General features: G+C 47.1%; 1 long non-coding RNA gene across 4 annotated transcripts in view; it reads left to right on the top strand.

Annotated features, from left to right (window-relative positions):
• LOC134909854 (uncharacterized) overlaps positions 1-10,702 on the top strand; it is an 80,085-nt gene extending 69,383 nt beyond the window's left edge. For all 4 annotated transcript variants that reach the window (XR_010176043.1, XR_010176045.1, XR_010176044.1 and 1 more), the window contains 2 exons: positions 10,087-10,160; positions 10,430-10,702. This is a non-coding gene — a long non-coding RNA (uncharacterized LOC134909854). The remainder of the gene's footprint in view (positions 1-10,086; positions 10,161-10,429) is intronic.
• The last annotated feature ends 7,508 nt before the right edge of the window (positions 10,703-18,210 follow it).

The raw sequence follows: 18,210 nt of genomic DNA, 5'->3' as shown, positions 1-18,210 counted from the left end.
CACCTGACCCTTTGCTTTCCCTGGAGGTTGAAATGAACGAAAAGTGGTACTCTTAGCCATCGGAGCAGAAGGATTAGTACTTGGGAGAAACGCAGTCTTAGCAGTCGCCAAGTCAGTCACAATCTTGTTCAGATCCTCCCCAAAAAGAATGTCTCCCTTAAAAGGGAGGACCTTCAAGGTCTTTTTGAAGTCCAGGTCCACCTTCCAGGACCTTAACCACAGAATTCGGCGAGCCAAGAAAGACATAGTAGACGCCTTGGCCGCCATAACACCTGACTCAGAGGCCGCCTCATGAATATAGTGGAAGGCTGTGGTAATATAAGACAGATATTGTCTGGCAGTGTCAGAAAAATCCTGAGGCAGCTCATTCTCAATTGCCTGAACCCATGCTTCAATTCATTTCGCAGCCCAGGAGGCTGCCATAGTGGGTCTATGTACAGCACCTGTAAGGGAGTAAACAGACTTCAGGCACCCCTCCACACGCTTATCCATCGGTTCCTTCAGTGAGGTGACAGTGGTGACAGACAGAGTAGATGACACCACAAGACGGGCGATATGAGAGTCCACCGGCGGTGGAGTTTCCCACTTGTTACTGAACTCTGCAGGGATAGGATAACAAGCTAGCATCTTTTTAGACAGGGAAAATTTCTTTCCTGGAGACGCCCAGGATTCTTCACGTATGTCAATTAAATGGTCAGAATGTGGTAAGACTACTTTAGTAACCTTTTGACGTTTGAACTTATCAGGTTTCTTAGACACAGTAGTGGGCTCAATCTCATCATCTATTCGGAGAATCCGCTTAATAGCCTCCACTAGGTCAGGAACATCAACCTGGGTTGTAGATTCCTCATCAGAAGCGACTGTACCATTGTCGGATGGATCAGTGTATTCCCCATCCTCATCAGAAGAATCATCTGAAATAATAGTGGATTGAGAGTTAGAAATGGCCTGCTTAGATGACCCCTTGGCCCCAGAGGGGCGTGTGGTCAACTTTTGTCTAACCAAAGATGAATTTAGTTGTTGTAACTGGGTAGACAGAGTGTCCGCCTAAGGTGGATTACCCACAGGGACAATATGTGGCTGTAATGGCACAGGAGGTCCCACAGGGGGCGTAAGACGTGTCACAAGCGTATTCAGCATACTTAAGAATGCTGCCCAAAGTGGATACGGATGGCCACAGGTGCTGCGGGTTGACTGGGAGGTGTATGGCATCCAGTGCCTGAACCATCAATTAAAACTTCCCCCTCAGGTAAATCCGTGGTGCCAGCACTGCATGATGCAGAAGCAGCCGCGGATTTCCCGCCCTGTGTGGCAGACATTATAGGGAATGTAGCCTTAGAGAGTAACAGTACAATATAGCCAGACAAACACAATACCTGCAAATAAACCCCTGTGTTATGTGACAGTAAATATAGGGCACAAACAGAGGATTTAAGTGGTATGAGGTGACTGAAATGCACAGTAAAAAAATAGGATTTTAATACCTACCGGTAAATCCTTTTCTCTTAGTCCGTAGAGGATGCTGGGGACACTTCAAGAACCATGGGGTATAGACGGGATCCGCAGGAGACATGGGCACTTAAGACTTTTAAGGGGCGTGAACTGGCTCCTCCCTCTATGCCCCTCCTCCAGACTCCAGTTATAGGAACTGTGCCCAGGGAGACGGACATTTCGAGGAAAAGGATTTATTGTTAAACTAAGGTTAGATATATACCAGCTCACACCACAAACACGCCGTACAACATGGCATTTAACTGAATTCCAGTCAACGGCATGAACCATGTCAGCAACAGGCTGACTATAACAGAAACACAACCTGTGTGTAAACATAACTAAGAACAAATAACTGCAGATAGAGTCCGCACTGGGACGGGCGCCCAGCATCCTCTACGGACTAAGAGAAAAGGATTTACCGGTAGGTATTAAAATCCTATTTTCTCATATGTCCTAGAGGATGCTGGGGACACTTCAAGAACCATGGGGTTTATACCAAAGCTCTAGAACGGGCGGGAGAGTGCGGATGACTCTGCAGCACCGATTGACCAAACATTAAATCCTCCTCGGCCAGGGTATCAAACTTGTAAAATTTTGCAAAAGTGTTCGAACCCGACCAAGTAGCTGCTTGGCAGAGTTGTAATGCCGAGACCCCCCGGGCAGCTGCCAAGGATGAGCCCACCTTTCTGGTAGAGTGGGCCTTCACTGATTTCGGTAACGGCAATCCAGCCATAGAATGAGCATGCTGAATCGTTTTACAGATCCAGCGCGCAATAGTCTGCTTGGAAGCAGGCGTCCCAATCTTGTTGGCAGCATACAGGACAAACATAGCTTCCATTTTCCTAAGTTGAGCCGTTCTTGTGACATAAATCTTTAAGGCCCTGACAACATCAAGAGATTTTGACTCCACGAAGGCGTCAGTAGTCACTGGCACCACAATAGGCTGGTTCATGTGGAACGATGAAACCACCTTTGGCAGAAATTGTTGATGAGTCCTCAACTCCGCTCTATCTTCATGGAAGATTAAATAAGGACTCTTGTGAGATAACCCGCTAACTCAGACACCCGCCTTGCGGAAGCTAAGGCCAATAGCATGACCACTTTCCAAGTGAGAAATTTCAACTCTACCTTCTGTAAAGGTTCAAACCAATGTGACTGAAGGAAATGCAACACCACGTTAAGATCCCATGGTGCCACTGGGGGCACAAATGGAGGTTGGATGTGCAAAACTCCTTTCACGAAAGTCTGAACTTCTGGAAGGGAGGCCAATTGTTTTTGAAAGAAAACCGATAAGGCCGAAATTTGTACTTTAATCGAGCCTAACTTTAGGCCCGCATCCACACCTGCTTGCAGGAAATGGAGAAAACGCCCTAGCTGAAATTCTTCCGTAGGAGCCTTCTTGGATTCACACCAAGACACATATTTTCTCCAAATACGGTGATAATGTTTAGACGTTACTCCTTTTCTAGCCTGAAGAAGTGTGGGAATGACTTCACTGGGAATACCCTTTCGGGCTAGGATCCGGCGTTCAACCGCCAAGCTGTCAAACGTAGCCGTGGTAAGTCGTGATATACGCACGGCCCCTGCTGTAACAGATCCTCTCGTAGAGGAAGAGGCCAGGGATCTCTTATGAGTAATTCCTGAAGATCTGGATACCAAGCCCTCCTTGGCCAGTCCGGAACAATGAGGATCACCTGAACCTTTGTTCTTCTTATGATCTTTAGCACCTTTGGAATGAGTGGAAGCGGTGGGAACACGTACACCGACTGAAACACCCCTGGATGTCACCAATGCGTCCACTGCTATTGCTTGAGGGTCCCTCGACCTGGAACAATATCTCTGAGGTTTCTTGTTGAGGCGAGACGCCATCATGTCTATTTGAGGAATTCCCCAAAGACTTCTCACTTCTGTGAAGACCTCTTGATGAAGACCCCCACTCTCCTGGATGGAGATCGTGTCTGCTGAGGAAGTCTGCTTCCCAGTTGTCCACTCCTGGAATGAAGATTGCTGACAGAGCGCTTGTATGTCTTTCCACCCAGCGGAGAACTTTTGTGGCCTCCGCCATTGCCGTCCTGCTCTTTGTTCCGCCCTGGCGGTTTATGTGCGCTACTGCTGTTATGTTGTCCGACTATATTAGGATGGGCAGATTGCGAAGAAGACGTTCCGCTTGAAGAAGGCCGTTGTAAATGGCCCTTAACTCTAGAACGTTTATGTGTAAACAAACTTCCTGGCTTGACCATTTTCCCTGGAAGGTTTCCCCATAAGTGACTGCTCCCCAGCCTCGGAGACTCACATCTGTGGTTACTAGGATCCAGTCCTGGATCCCGAACCTGCGTCCCTCTAGGAGGCGAGAGCTGTGCAGCCACCACAGGAGTGAGATTCTGGTCTTGGAGGACAGGATTATTTTCCGGTGCGTGTGCAGATGGGATCCGGGCCACTTGTCCAATAGGTCCCACTGAAACACTCTGGCATGGAATCTGCCAAATTGAATGGCCTCGTAGGCCGCCACCATCTTCCCCAGCAATCGAGTGGATTGATGGATTGATACTCTCGCTAGTTTCAGAATTTGTTTGACCAAACTCTGAATTTCCAGAGCCTTCTCTTCTGGAAGAAAAACTCTCTTTAATTCCGTGTCCAGAATCATTCCCAAAAACGACAGCCGTTTCGTCGGATTCAACTGTGACCTCGGCAAGTTTAGGAGCCAACCATGTTGCTGTAGAACTGTCAGGGAGAGCGCAATGTCCTGCTCCAGCTTGTCTTTGGATCTCGCCTTTATCAGGAGATCATCCAAGTAAGGGATAATTGTGACTCCTTGTTTGCGAAGGAGAAACATAATTTCCGCCATTACCTTGATGAAAATCCTCGGAGCCATGGACAGACCAAACGGCAACGTCTGAAATTTGTAATGACAATCCTGAATAGCAAACCTCAGGTAAGCCTGATGTGGAGGATATATGGGGACATGTAAGTAGGCATCCTTTATGTCGACCGACACCATGAAATCCCCTTCCTCCAGACTGGAGATCACTGCTCGGAGAGATTCCATCTTGAATTTGAATTTTCTTAGTTAAAGATTGAGGGACTTTAGGTTCAGAATTGGTCTGACTGAACCGTCCGGTTTCGGGACCACAAACAGGCTTGAATAAGCCTTCTCCCTGTTGTGATGGGGGAACCCTGATAATGACTTGATTTAGACACAACTTTTGTATTGCATCGCTTACAACCTTCCTTTCAGGAAAAGAAGTTAGTAAGGCCGATTTTAAAAATCGGTGAGGGGGCACGTCTTCAAACTCCAGTTTGTACCCCTGGGACACTATTTCTAAAACCCATGGGTCCAGGGCCGAACGAGCCCAGAATTGACTGAAGAGCTTGAGACGTGCCCCCACCAGTGTGGACTCCCGCAGAGGAGCCCCAGCATCATGCAGTGGATTTGGCAGAAGCCGGGGAGGACTTCTGCTCCTGGGAACCTGCCACGGCCGGAGATCTTTTACCTTTCCCTCTTCCTCTATTGGCAAGGAAGGAATAACCTCGGCCTTTTTTGTATTTATTTGGCCGAAAGGACTGCATCTGAAAGTGGTGTGCTTTCTTTTGTTGTGGAGGAACATAAGGCAAAAATTACGACTTACCCGCGGTAGCCGTAGATACCAAATCAGTGCGACCCTTACCAAACAAGACACTACCTTTATATGGGAGAGACTCCATAGCTTTCTTAGAGTCAGCATCAGCATTCCATTGATGAATCCACAATGCTCGTCTAGCTGAAATTGCCATGGCATTGGCTCTTGATCCCAAAATGCCAATATCTCTCACCGCCTCCTTTAGGTAGGCCGCAGCGTCCCTGATATAACCCAGAGTTAAGAGGATGCTATCCCTATCTAGGGTATCTATATCAGATGACAAGTTATCTGCCCATTTTTCAATAGCACTACTCACCCACGCCGATGCAATGGTTGCGCACCTGTGGCGATGTAAATGGATTTTAACGTAGTCTCCTGTCTACGATCCGCAGGATCCTTAAGGGCTGCCGTGTCAGGAGACGGTAAAGCCACCTTTTTAGACAACCATGATAGAGCCTTGTCCACAATGGGGGATGATTCCCACTTATCTCTATCCCCAGAGGGGAACGGATACGCCACCTGAATCCTTTTGGGAATCAGAAACTTTTTGTCAGGATTTTCCCACATTTTTTCAAAAAAGGTATTCAGTTCATAAGAGGGCGGAAATGTTACCTCATGTTTCTTTCCCTTAAACATACAGACCCCAGTATCAGGAACAGCAGGGTCCTCCGTGATATGTAACACATCTTTTATTGCCACAATCATGTACTTAATGTTCTTTGGCAATTTTGGGTCTAATTTGGCATCACTATAGTCGACACTGGAGTCAGTGTCCGTATCTGTGTCTGCCAACTGAGCAAATGAACGTTTATGTGACCCCGAAGGGGTCTGGACCTGTGATAACACATCCTCCACAGATTTCTTCTATGCCTGGTTCTGAGATTCAGATTTATCTAATCTCTTATTAATAAGAGCCACATTAGCATTCAAGGCATTCAACACATTTACCCAATCAGGAGTCGGCGGTGCCGACAGGGTCACTCCCACAGCCATTTCTGTCCCTACCACAGTCTCCTCCTGGGAAGAGCACTCAGCCTCAGACATGCCGACACACGTGTACCAACACCCACAGACACACTGGGCAAATAGGGGACAGACCCACAGTAAAGCCTGTCAGAGAAACACAGAGGGAGTTTGCCAGCTCACAATCCAGCACTGAATCCCAGATCTGAAACTCTAATATAAAGCCCCAGACCAGCAGCGCTTTTATATTTGCACCAAATGATGTGCCGCCCCCCACCCCTTCCCGTTTTGCACCCTGTGACTTGTACAGCAGTGTTTGGAGGAGAGGACCAGCGTCTCTGCAGCTTCTGTGAAGAGAAAATGGCGCTGATGAGAGCTGTGAGGGCTAAGCCCCGCCCCCTTAATGGCGCACTTCAGCCCCGCTATTTTCTTAATATATAATACTGGCGGGGGTTCGGATCATGTGCCCAGGATCTCCAATCCACTCTTGCCAGCCTGAAAATGAGGATTTTATGCTGCCCAGGGCGCCCCCACCCCCGCGCCCTGCACCCTGTAGTGCCTCTGTGTGTGTGGGAGCATGGCGCACAGCGCGATTGCTGTGCGGTACCTCAGAAAGCCGTCACTGAAGTCTTCTGATCTTCTACTCACCTGTCTTCTGACTTCTGGATCTGCAAGGGGGGTGACGGCGGGCTCTGGGAGTGAACCCTTAGGCGTACCTAGTGTTCCAAACCTTCAGTAGCTAATGGTGTCCTGTAGCCAAGAAGCAGAGCCATTAAACTCATTAGAATTAGGTCTGACTTCTCTCCTCTAAGTCCCACGATGCAGGGAGACCGTTGCCAGCAGCCTCCCTGAAAATAAAAAACCTAACATAAAGTCTTTTCTGGGCACAATTCTAAAACTGGAGTCTGGAGGAAGGGCATAGAGGGAGGAGCCACCCCTTAAAAGTCTTAAAGTGCCCATGTCTCCTGCGGATCCCGTCTATAACCCATGGTTCTTGAAGTGTCCCCAGCATCCTCTAGGACGTATGAGAAATACCAAACAGTATATACTGTGTAGCACTATATATATAAATGAGACCCTGACACACCTAGCCCCCCAGGGTACAGAATATAGTGATAGCAAGTAGTGTGATACACAAGAATGAAATCCACACAGCAGCTACAGGCACACTCAGTCACAGGTACAATGCAGAAGTTATTATAGATAAACAATAAAACCGCACTGGACTAGTAAAACTACATATAGATATGTATGAATATAGATATAACAATGCACAGTAAACACTGGATGTATATCACAGAATACTTGTACTAAATATTCAGATAGCAGTACACTTGTACTTAACTAACACTGTCTAAAATAACATGTAGAATACTTAAGTGTCTGTAAATGCACAACGCTGTGAGACAGGCGGCTTTTACAGAGGAGACAGTGCCCTGCAGTCCCGGAGATCAGCTCAGCTATGTGAAGATGGCACAAAAATCTCTGTCAGGGAGTGAGGGAGAGTGAAATGCAGCTCCAGGGCGGGAACATCAGCAGTAGATGACGCCTGGAGCTGGGGGAGGGGCTACAGGTCAGCGCCTTATCCCCTATGCTGGTCCACACCACCGGGTACTATGGAGCCTATGTAAAACGGATTTTAGAAATTCCAACCTGTGCTCCCTGCCCTGGTGGATATAGTGGGGTCCCTGTGCAGTACAGTGTCCACGCCAGCGGCACGGTCCGTCTCCTGAGACCAACCGGACCGCGATTTACAGGCGGGTCCCACCTGAAGGACCCTCTTACTTCCTCCCTGACGTGCAGCCACGCGATCCTGGAGAGCGTCAGCGGTGGTGTGCCTGATGACCAGTGCGCCTCCGCTACAAGTACCCGGGAACCCGGCCGTGGGAGTATGCAGCGCTGCTGGGGAGGTGATGGAGCCGCAGTACAGTATGTCCCAATGACATATAAAGCACTGCGGCCCTTGAAGTCTTCTTAACGGAGGCAGTGCAGTGCATCCTGGGAACAGTCAAAGCTTTAGCCAGTTGGTGCCTTGGATCAAGATCCAACTCTACACCCCAATGTATTCCCTGTGGAATTCCAGTGTACCCAGCTGCAGAAATAAATGTTTTCTACATTTCTTATGTTCTCCTTTTAGGAAGCGATCTAACAGTGCTTCTCTGTACATAGCCACATCTTGGGTGGTGTTGTTCAGGATGAGGTAGTGTGTGGAGTTCTGGTTGTGGAAGAACTAGCCTGTGTATAACTACTAAAGGCCACCACACTCATGTTTAAATCTATTAGGGCATAGTTTGGGGCAGAGCCGGCCCTAACCAATATGATGCCCTAGGCAATTTTGGCTGGTTCCCCCTAGCACCACCGCTGGTTCCGCCTCTGACCTTGCACCTCTTTCCCAGCACCATCAACCCTCACCCATAGCAGTCCTTATATTTTTGTGTTTGTACCCCCTATATTTTTTTATATTTTATAAACGTTACTCCTCACAGTAGAGCCCCTTATTCATATTACATCACACTGAATTGCTCCTTATTCACATTACACTACACCCTATTGCTCTTTATTAACATTAGCTGACACAGTAGTGCCATTTCTATATGCAATGCCACATAGTAGAGCACCTTATACACATAATGCCAAACATTAGTAATGCATTTATACACGTAATACCACACAGTAATGCCCCTTACATTATTAATGTCCTTAAACATAATGTGCCTTACACATTATGACAACCATTATTAATGCCCTTTTACACATAATGTCTTACACATATGCCACACATTATTAATGCCCTTATACACATAATGACACACATAGTGCCCCCTACACATTTGCTGCACATTATTAGTGCCCCTATATACAGTAGTACCCTGTTACACATATGCCGCACATTATTAATGCCTTTATACACATAATGACACACATGGTGCCCCTTACATATATGTTGCACATTATTAATGCATTTTTACATGACACACATAATGCTCCTTACACATATTCTGAACACTACTGCACAACCAACCCACTCACATGCACATATCACTCACACTGCCACTAACACTGTGACCTCTGCCTCTGCTTGGATACAGATGTGTCCTCATAAATCTTGCCTCAATGCTAATGTCGGGCGCCTTTTTTTAATGAAAATGCATCTTATTTGCATTGCTATGTGGCAAAGCAGCTTCTGCTGATTAAAATGATATGCAGCATGCCTATATACTGTGTGAGACTGTGGCTGTATCTGCATATGAAATGCTACACACAGAATATAGGCATGCCACATATCATTTTAATCAGCAGAAGCTGCTGATGCCCCTAGGCATATCAAATGCCCTTGGCAATTGCCTAGTTTGCCTATGCCTATGGCCGGCTCTGGTTTGGGGATTCTTGTATTTTAATAAATGATTCTTGCACTCTAATGTTTGTATCATGCATTATGTTTTGACAGAGATTGACATTATTTACACTTAAACACAAGTACACTGGGCCTGATTCTGTTTTGCAACCAAAGCAAAAAAGGAACTGGGCAATACCGTGTTGCACTGTAAGTGGGGCAGATGTAACACGTGCAGAGTGAGATAGATATGGGTGGGGTGTGTTCAAACTGAAATATAAATTGCAGTGTAAAATTAAAGCTGTCTAACATTTTTGGGCTACATGCAGAAGCAGCCAGTATTTACCCTGCACAGAAATAATATAAATGCATTTTCTCCCCTTGCATGACACAAAGTAACATGCTTTTTTTTCTCTTTTCCGTACAAATCTAAATTAGGCCTTATGTATGATTTCTCCAGAATTGCCTATAAATTAGGCCTAATTGGCGTATTTAAGTTCCCTATAGTTCTACCTGTCTGTCCTCAAATGAGGAAAAAGCATGCAGAAATTGTGCCCCAGCATCTGCAACAGGTGTAGGCTTGGGTACTTGGGAATGATAGTGTTCATCTTGGTGCTGTTGGCGACGATTTATCAACAAAGTGAAGAGTAATCATGTCTTCTTCCTATCCATGAACAGGGCCTTCTGCAAGATCTGGTGCTGTCACTGGTGTGATCGTGATAAAAACTGCTGGCTCTGTTTGGAAAGAACAGGTAAGGGAGTTTTTGCAATCAATAGTTTTTCTCCCTGAATGCATATGGATTTGGGGAAATACAATCACTGTACAATAGGAAGAAACTAAACTGTTGCTTTACTCATGATTGTGCAGCAAAAATTAGAGCTAAAACTGCTGTTAAAATAAAATTGCAATTAGTGCAAAAAAAACATGCAGAAATCCTTACTATTTAAAGACAAAGGTGTTTTTCTACAGTAGTCTTTACATGACATGTGGCAAACATATTTGTGTTTACATTTTACATAGGAGCTTAGCACAAGGTGGAGTAGATGTGTCCCTTGAAGACTCAATGACCGGGGGCTTGGTGGAGTTGCACAAGGAGACGGTAGCAATGGTGGACGCAGAACAGCACTTGATGGGCCTACAGAAAACAGACCATGCTTTAATTACATTGCAAACTTGTATCATGTGGTCACTATACATACTAAATTGGTACATTTAAATTACTTGCCACCTCGTCATCTTGAATTCTAGTAGGCTTTGATTTAGCTCCCTTACCACGCTTTGAATAAAGAGAAAACGTGCATTAAATGCAATCGATTTGTTATACAAAAGTCATGTTTAAAAATAAGAATTTACTTACCGATAATTCTATTTCTCGTAGTCCGTAGTGGATGCTGGGAACTCCGTAAGGACCATGTGCACTGGCTCCTCCCCCCATGACCCTCCTCCAAGCCTCAGTTAGGATACTGTGCCCGGACGAGCGTACACAATAAGGAAGGATTTTGAATCCCGGGTAAGACTCATACCAGCCACACCAATCACACCGTACAACCTGTGATCTGAACCCAGTTAACAGCATGATAACAGAGGAGCCTCTGAAAAGATGGCTCACAACAATAATAACCCGATTTTTGTAACAATAACTATGTACAAGTATTGCAGACAATCCGCACTTGGGATGGGCGCCCAGCATCCACTACGGACTACGAGAAATAGAATTATCGGTAAGTAAATTCTTATTTTCTCTGACGTCCTAGTGGATGCTGGGAACTCCGTAAGGACCATGGGGATTATACCAAAGCTCCCAAACGGGCGGGAGAGTGCGGATGACTCTGCAGCACCGAATGAGAGAACTCCAGGTCCTCCTCAGCCAGGGTATCAAATTTGTAGAATTTAGCAAACGTGTTTGCCCCTGACCAAGTAGCTGCTCGGCAAAGTTGTAACGCCGAGACCCCTCGGGCAGCCGCCCAAGATGAGCCCACCTTCCTTGTGGAATGGGCTTTTACAGATTTTGGCTGTGGCAGGCCTGCCACAGAATGTGCAAGCTGAATTGTACTACAAATCCAACGAGCAATAGTCTGCTTAGAAGCAGGAGCACCCAGCTTGTTGGGTGCATACAGGATAACAGCGAGTCAGATTTCCTGACTCCAGCCGTCCTGGAAACATATATTTTCAAGGCCCTGACTACGTCCAACAACTTGGAGTCCTCCAAGTCACTAGTAGCCGTAGGTACCACAATAGGTTGGTTCAGATGAAACACTGAAACCACCTTAGGGAGAAAATGAGGACGAGTCCTCAATTCCGCCCTGTCTGAATGGAAGATCAGATAAGGGCTTTTACAGGATAAAGCCCGCCAATTCTGACACGTGCCTGGCCGAGGCCAGGGCCAACAACATGACCACTTTCCATGTGAGATATTTTAACTCCACAGAATCAAGTGGTTCAAACCAATGTGACTTTAGGAACCCCAAAACTACATTGAGATCCCAAAGTGCCACTGGAGGCACATAAGGAGGCTGTATATGCAGTACCCCTTTTACAGACGTCTGAACTTCAGGTAGTGAAGCTAGTTCTTTCTGGAAGAAAATTGACAGGGCCGAAATTTGAACCTTAATGGACCCCAATTTTAGGCCCATAGACACTCCTGTTTACAGGAAATGCAGGAATCGACCTAGTTGAAATTCCTCCATCGGGGCCTTACTGGCCTCGCACCACGCAACATATTTTCGCCAAATGCGGTGATAATGCTTTGCGGTTACATCCTTCCTGGCTTGACCAGGGTAGGGATGACTTCATCCGGAATGCCTTTTTCCTTCAGGATCCGGCGTTCAACCGCCCTGCCGTCAAACGCAGCCGCGGTAAGTCTTGGAATAGACAGGGTCCTTGCTGGAGCAGGTCTCTTCTTAGAGGTAGAGGCCACGGGTCTCCGTGAGCATCTCTTGAAGTTCCGGGTACCAAGTCCTTCTTGGCCAATCCGGAGCCACGAGTAAAGTTCTTACTCCCCTCCATCTTATAATTCTCAGTACTTTTGGTATGAGAGGAAGAGGAGGGAACACATACACTGACTGGTACACCCACGGTGTTACCAGAGCGTCCACAGCTATTGCCTGAGGGTCCCTTGACCTGGCGCAATACCTGTCCAATTTTTTGTTTAGGCGGGACGCCATCATGTCCACCTTTGGTTTTTCCCAATGGTTTACAATCATGTGGAAGACTTCTGGGTGAAGTCCCCACTCTCCCGGGTGGAGGTCGTCTGCTTCCCAGTTGTCCACTCCCGGAATGAACACTGCTGACAGTGCTATCACATGATTTTCCGCCCAGCGAAAAATCCTTGCAGCTTCTGCCATTGCCCTCCTGCTTCTTGTGCCGCCCTGTCTGTTTACGTGGGCGACTGCCGTGATATTGTCCGACTGGATCAGCACCGGCTGACCTTGAAGCAGAGGTCTTGCGTGGCTTAGGGAATTGTAAATGGCCCTTAGCTCCAAAATATTTATGTGAAGTGATGTCTCCAGGCTTGACCACAAGCCCTGGAAAAAAAAATTTCCCTGTGTGACTGCTCCCCAGCCTCTCAGGCTGGCATCCGTGGTCACCAGGACACAGTCCTGAATGCCGAATCTGCGGCCCTCTAGAAGATGAGCACTCTGCAACCACCACAGGAGAGACACCCTTGTCTTTGGTGACAGGGTTATCCGCTGATGCATCTGAAGATGCGATCCGGACCATTTGTCCAGCAGGTCCCTGTTATGATACCAGTACGTCTGACCAGAGGTGATCTTATGACGGAGGTCAGAGTACTGGAATGGAATGCTGGTTACGGGAGCAGGAAAGCCTAGTAACCCCTGGCGCCCTAACTCCGTTGTCTCGCCCGTGTTATCAGAAATCCCCTGCGAGACTATGGTTGCTTGAGCCCATGGCAGCCGCGTTTGAAGGGCGGATTATGTCTGCCCAACTCCGATGCCCCCTCAGGTCTTAATGGGAGACAAAGGGAAATCCGAGACAGGGTGATAACAAGGGGCCCTCTGACTAAGCAACCAGGCCAGGGGCTACAAGCTAACTAACTTAAACCAGAAGTATGTGCGGACAAACCGCCAGGGAAAAGGACAACCAAAAATCCACGAATCCGTTACTCCTATCCAGCACCGCTGGATACCAGAGTGGATTTGTGGGAGCGGAATCCTCCGCAAAAGCTCCGAAACACAATATAACCAAATAATAAATAGTAAGCGGTCAAGCCGCAACACACGGCTACGCCGCGACTCACGAACACCACAGGATGTTAAAGGTGCTCGGTCAGGACTCCAGGAAAAAATGACAACTTCCGAGTATTGGACCACTGAGGACAGGAACGACCGGATAGACAGGACTGGAAAACTCTCTGCAACAGACACAGCAAACAGGAAGCTATTACCGGCGTCTGTGAGAAGTCCAGAGAGTGCTTTTAACTGGGAGCTCTCCAATCAGGAGCCAGACAGGGTAATTAACAATCATGCCGTGCAGCTGCATGCTGCACGGCCAGGATACCAATGAGGTGATTAATCTAGACCCAGCAACGGGGAACGCGGTCCGACAGTGGCGTCCCCGTTGCTAGGGTCTGAGCGGCTCCGTGCGCCCGGCGTCTAGCGTTGCTAGGGAGCCGGCGGCTGTCCGCATGCGGCGTCCCTAGTTGCTAGGCGCCGGGCCGCACTGACGGGCGGACCCTCGGCGCCTAACAGTACCCCCCCCTTGAGGAGGGGTCAAGGAACCCCTAAGGCCAGGTTTCTGAGGAAATTCTCGAAAAAATGCCTTTTTGAGCCTCGGGGCATGGAGATCCTCATCCAGGACCCAAGACCTTTCTTCTGGACCATAACCTCTCCAATGTACCAAAAAATAAAGCCGACCCCGGGACAACTTGGAATCGAGAACCTTCTCCACCAAGAACTCCTGCTGACCCTGTACATCTATTGGTGATTTCCCCTGAGAGATCTTCCGAGGAAATCTACTGGAAGAAACGTATGGTTTCAACAGGGAGCAATGGAAAGTATTTCCGATCCGGAGAGTTCTTGGTAAACGTAACCGGAAAGCAACTGGATTGATTTTTTTTATAATATGAAATGGTCCAATAAATTTAGGGCCCAATCTGGCTGAGGTTTGTCGAAGTCTAATGTTGCGAGTCGACAACCACACCCTATCTCCATCTTTAAAAGTGCACGGCCGCCGGAGCCTGTCAGAAAAATTTTTCTCCCGAAATGCCGCTTTTCTGAGAGCAAGGTGCACTTTTCTCCAAATGAGTCTGAGATGAGCGGTCAAGGTCAGTGAGGAGACAGAGGAATGTTGAAAAAAGGAATTAGCTCTGGGGTGAAAACCAAAAACTGTAAAAAATGGAGACACATTGGTGGAGGAATGACAGGCATTGTTGTAAGCAAACTCCGCCAACGGAAGAAACTCGGACCAGTCATTTTGGAGTTTGGCCGAGTACAAACGCAAATATTGTTTTAATGATTGATTAACTCGCTCAGTCTGCCCGTTGGATTGGGGATGGTAGCCAGACGTTAAAGACAATTTCATCTTTAAAGAGGCACAAAAAGACTTCCAAAATTGTGCAATGAATTGTGGACCCCGATCAGAAACAATATCAGTGGGTAACCCATGGAGTCTGAAAACATGGCGGAGGAACAAAACTGCCAATCCCTGGGCAGATGGCAATCGGGGAAGAGCAATGAAATGGGCCATCTTGCTAAAACGGTCAACTACCACCCATATGACTCGGCATCCGGCTGACAGAGGGAGGTCCACCACAAAATCCATGGAAATATGAGACCATGGCCTGAGAGGAACATTCAAGGGCATAAGTTGACCGATAGGCAAGGAACGGGGAACTTTATGCTGTGCACAGACCTGACACGAAAAAACAAACTCCTTAATGTCTTTGGAAAGACCAGGCCACCATACTGAGCGGGAGACTAATTCCAAAGTCTTAGCGATCCCCGGATGCCCGGCAACTTTGCTATCATGAAACTCCGTCAAAACAGTTGCTCTCAAAAACTCAGGGACATAAAGACGACCAGCAGGAGTATTTCCAGGAGCTTGATGTTGAAGCTGCTTTAACTGGGTAAATAAATCTTGTGTGAGGCCTGCCCGAATGACTGAAGACGGAAGTATGGGAGTAACAGGACTGTTATCATGAACTGGAAGAAAACTGCGTGACAGGGCATCCGCCTTGGCATTCTTGGAACCTGGCATGAAGGTGATAATAAACTTGAAACGAGTAAAAAATAAAGCCCAACGAGCTTGCCGGGCATTCAGCCGTTTAGCTGATTCAATGTACTGAAGATTTTTGTGATCAGTCAAAACTGAAATGGTATGTGTTGCTCCCTCAAGCCAATGCCTCCACTCCTCGAAAGCCCATTTAATAGCCAGTAATTCCCGGTTACCAACATCGTAGTTGGATTCAGCAGATGAGAATTTCCTGGACATAAAGGCACAAGGATGTAATTCTAGAGAATCCGGATCCTTCTGAGATAGGATAGCCCCTACTCCAACCTCCGAGGCATCAACCTCAACAATGAAAGGCAATTCTGGGTTGGGATGTCTGAGGACCGGGGCTGAGACAAAGGCTTGTTTCAAGGCCTGAAAAGATAACTCAGCTTCACGTGACCAGTTGGTTGGATCCGCTCCCTTCTTAGTCAGTGCCACAATGGGAGCAACTAGGTCGGAGAAAGAGTGAATAAATCTTCTATAATAATTCGCAAACCCTAAAAAGCGCTGAATTGCTTTTAAGTTGGTGGGTTGCGCCCAACTAAGGATGGCTTGGAGCTTCTTCGGTTCCATACAGAATCCCCGAGGGGAAATAATGTACCCTAAAAAGGATACCTCCGTGACATGAAATTCACACTTCTCCAGCTTGGCATATAGGTGATTTTCACGTAATTTTTTTAGAACCTGACGCACCTGGGTAACGTGTTGTTCAATAGAGTCAGAATATATCAAGATATCGTCTAAATAGACTACTACGAATCTTCCAAGAAAATCACGGAGCACATCGTTAATGAGATCCTGGAAAACTGCCGGAGCGTTAGACAGGCCGAATGGCATAACCAGATACTCATAGTGACCCGACTGAGTACTGAATGCCGTTTTTCACTCATCCCCTGACTTGATTCGGATGAGGTTATATGCTCCTCTCAGGTCAATCTTAGAAAAAATCACAGCCGAACGTAGCTGATCAAAGAGGACAGAAATCAGCGGCAAAGGGTAAGTATTTTTTACTGAGATTTTATTCAAGGCTCTAAAGTCAATGCAAGGTCTGAGTGATCCATCCTTCTTCTCCACAAAGAAGAAGCCTGCACTTAAAGGGGATTTAGACGGCCTGATAAATCCTTTCCCTAGGCTTTCTTTAACATATTCATTCATGGCCACAGTTTCTGGTCCGGACAATGCATATAACCTTCCCTTAGGCAAAGTGGCACCAGGAATTAGCTCAATAGCACAATCATAAGGCCGATGGGGAGGCAGAATGTCCGCATTGCCCTTGGAAAATACATCAACAAAATCCTGGTATTCCACAGGAATGGGTGCGGGAATGACAGCAGCTATTCTGATGGGAAGCGTAATACATTCCTTATTACAGATGGTACCCCACTGTGAGATCTCCCCCGACTGCCAATCAATGATGGGATTATGAAAGGCCAGCCAAGGGTGACCCAGAACCACTGGAACTGCTGGGCAATGGGTAAGGAAAAATTCAATTTTTTCAGAATGAAGAGCTCCTACCGAAAATAGTACAGGAGGTGTACAGAGAGAAATAACCCCATTGGACAAGGGACTCCCATCTAAACCATGCATGGTGATACACCTACCCAAGGCTAACTGAGGAATACCTAAGGCCTTGGCCCACGTTAAGTCCATAAAGTTCCCTGCAGCTCCACTGTCAACAAAAGCCGACACCGAGGAATAGAGGCTGCCAAAGGAAACTTTAGCTGGGACTAACAGTGAATTATTTGAGGAGATAAGCTGCAGACCAAAGTGAACCCCCTCACAATTCACTTGGTCGAGGCGTTTCCCGACTTGTTCGGACAATTACGGGCAAAATGTCCCTTACTCCCACAGTACAAACAAAGACCAGAATTTTGCCTTCTGGTTCTTTCTTCAGGAGACAGCTTGGAGAGACCTATCTGCATGGGCTCCTCTATGTCCACAGGAATGGAAAAAACACCAGGAGTAGACCCGACAGATGCTCCTTTTTCAGCCCTCCGCTCTCTGAGACGACGATCAATCTTAATAGAAAGCTCCATGAGTTTATCAAGACTCTCAGGAGCGGGATACTGAAGGAGACTGTCTTTTATAGACTCAGATAAGCCGAGGCGAAACTGACTGCGCAGGGCTGGGTCATTCCATCCACAGTCGTTCGACCAACGGCGAAACTCCGTACAATAAATCTCTGTGGGATTCTTACCCTGTCTGAGAGCACGCAAATGACTCTCGGCGGATGCCTCTCTATCAGGGTCATCATACAATAGCCCTAAAGACCCCAGAAAGGCGTCTACAGACAACAATGCCGGATCGTCAGTTCTTAAACCAAAAGCCCAGGTCTGGGGATCCCCCTGAAGTAAAGAAATAATAATTCCGACCCGCTGAGATTCCGTACCTGAGGAGACTGGTCTTAAACGAAAATAAAGTTTACAAGACTCTTTAAAATTAAAAAACTGCTTTCTATCCCCAGAAAAACGGTCAGGCAAATGCATTTTTGGTTCAGGAACGACCCTCGGGGAAGTCCGTAACAGATCTTCCTGTGACCTCACCCGAAGGGATAGATCCTGAACCATCTG

The sequence above is a fragment of the Pseudophryne corroboree genome, chromosome 4 (genome assembly GCF_028390025.1).
Source record: "Pseudophryne corroboree isolate aPseCor3 chromosome 4, aPseCor3.hap2, whole genome shotgun sequence".
NCBI classification, from domain to species: domain Eukaryota; kingdom Metazoa; phylum Chordata; class Amphibia; order Anura; family Myobatrachidae; genus Pseudophryne; species Pseudophryne corroboree.
The sequence above is the reverse complement of the archived record's forward strand: the minus strand, read 5'-3'. Positions and strand labels throughout refer to the sequence as shown.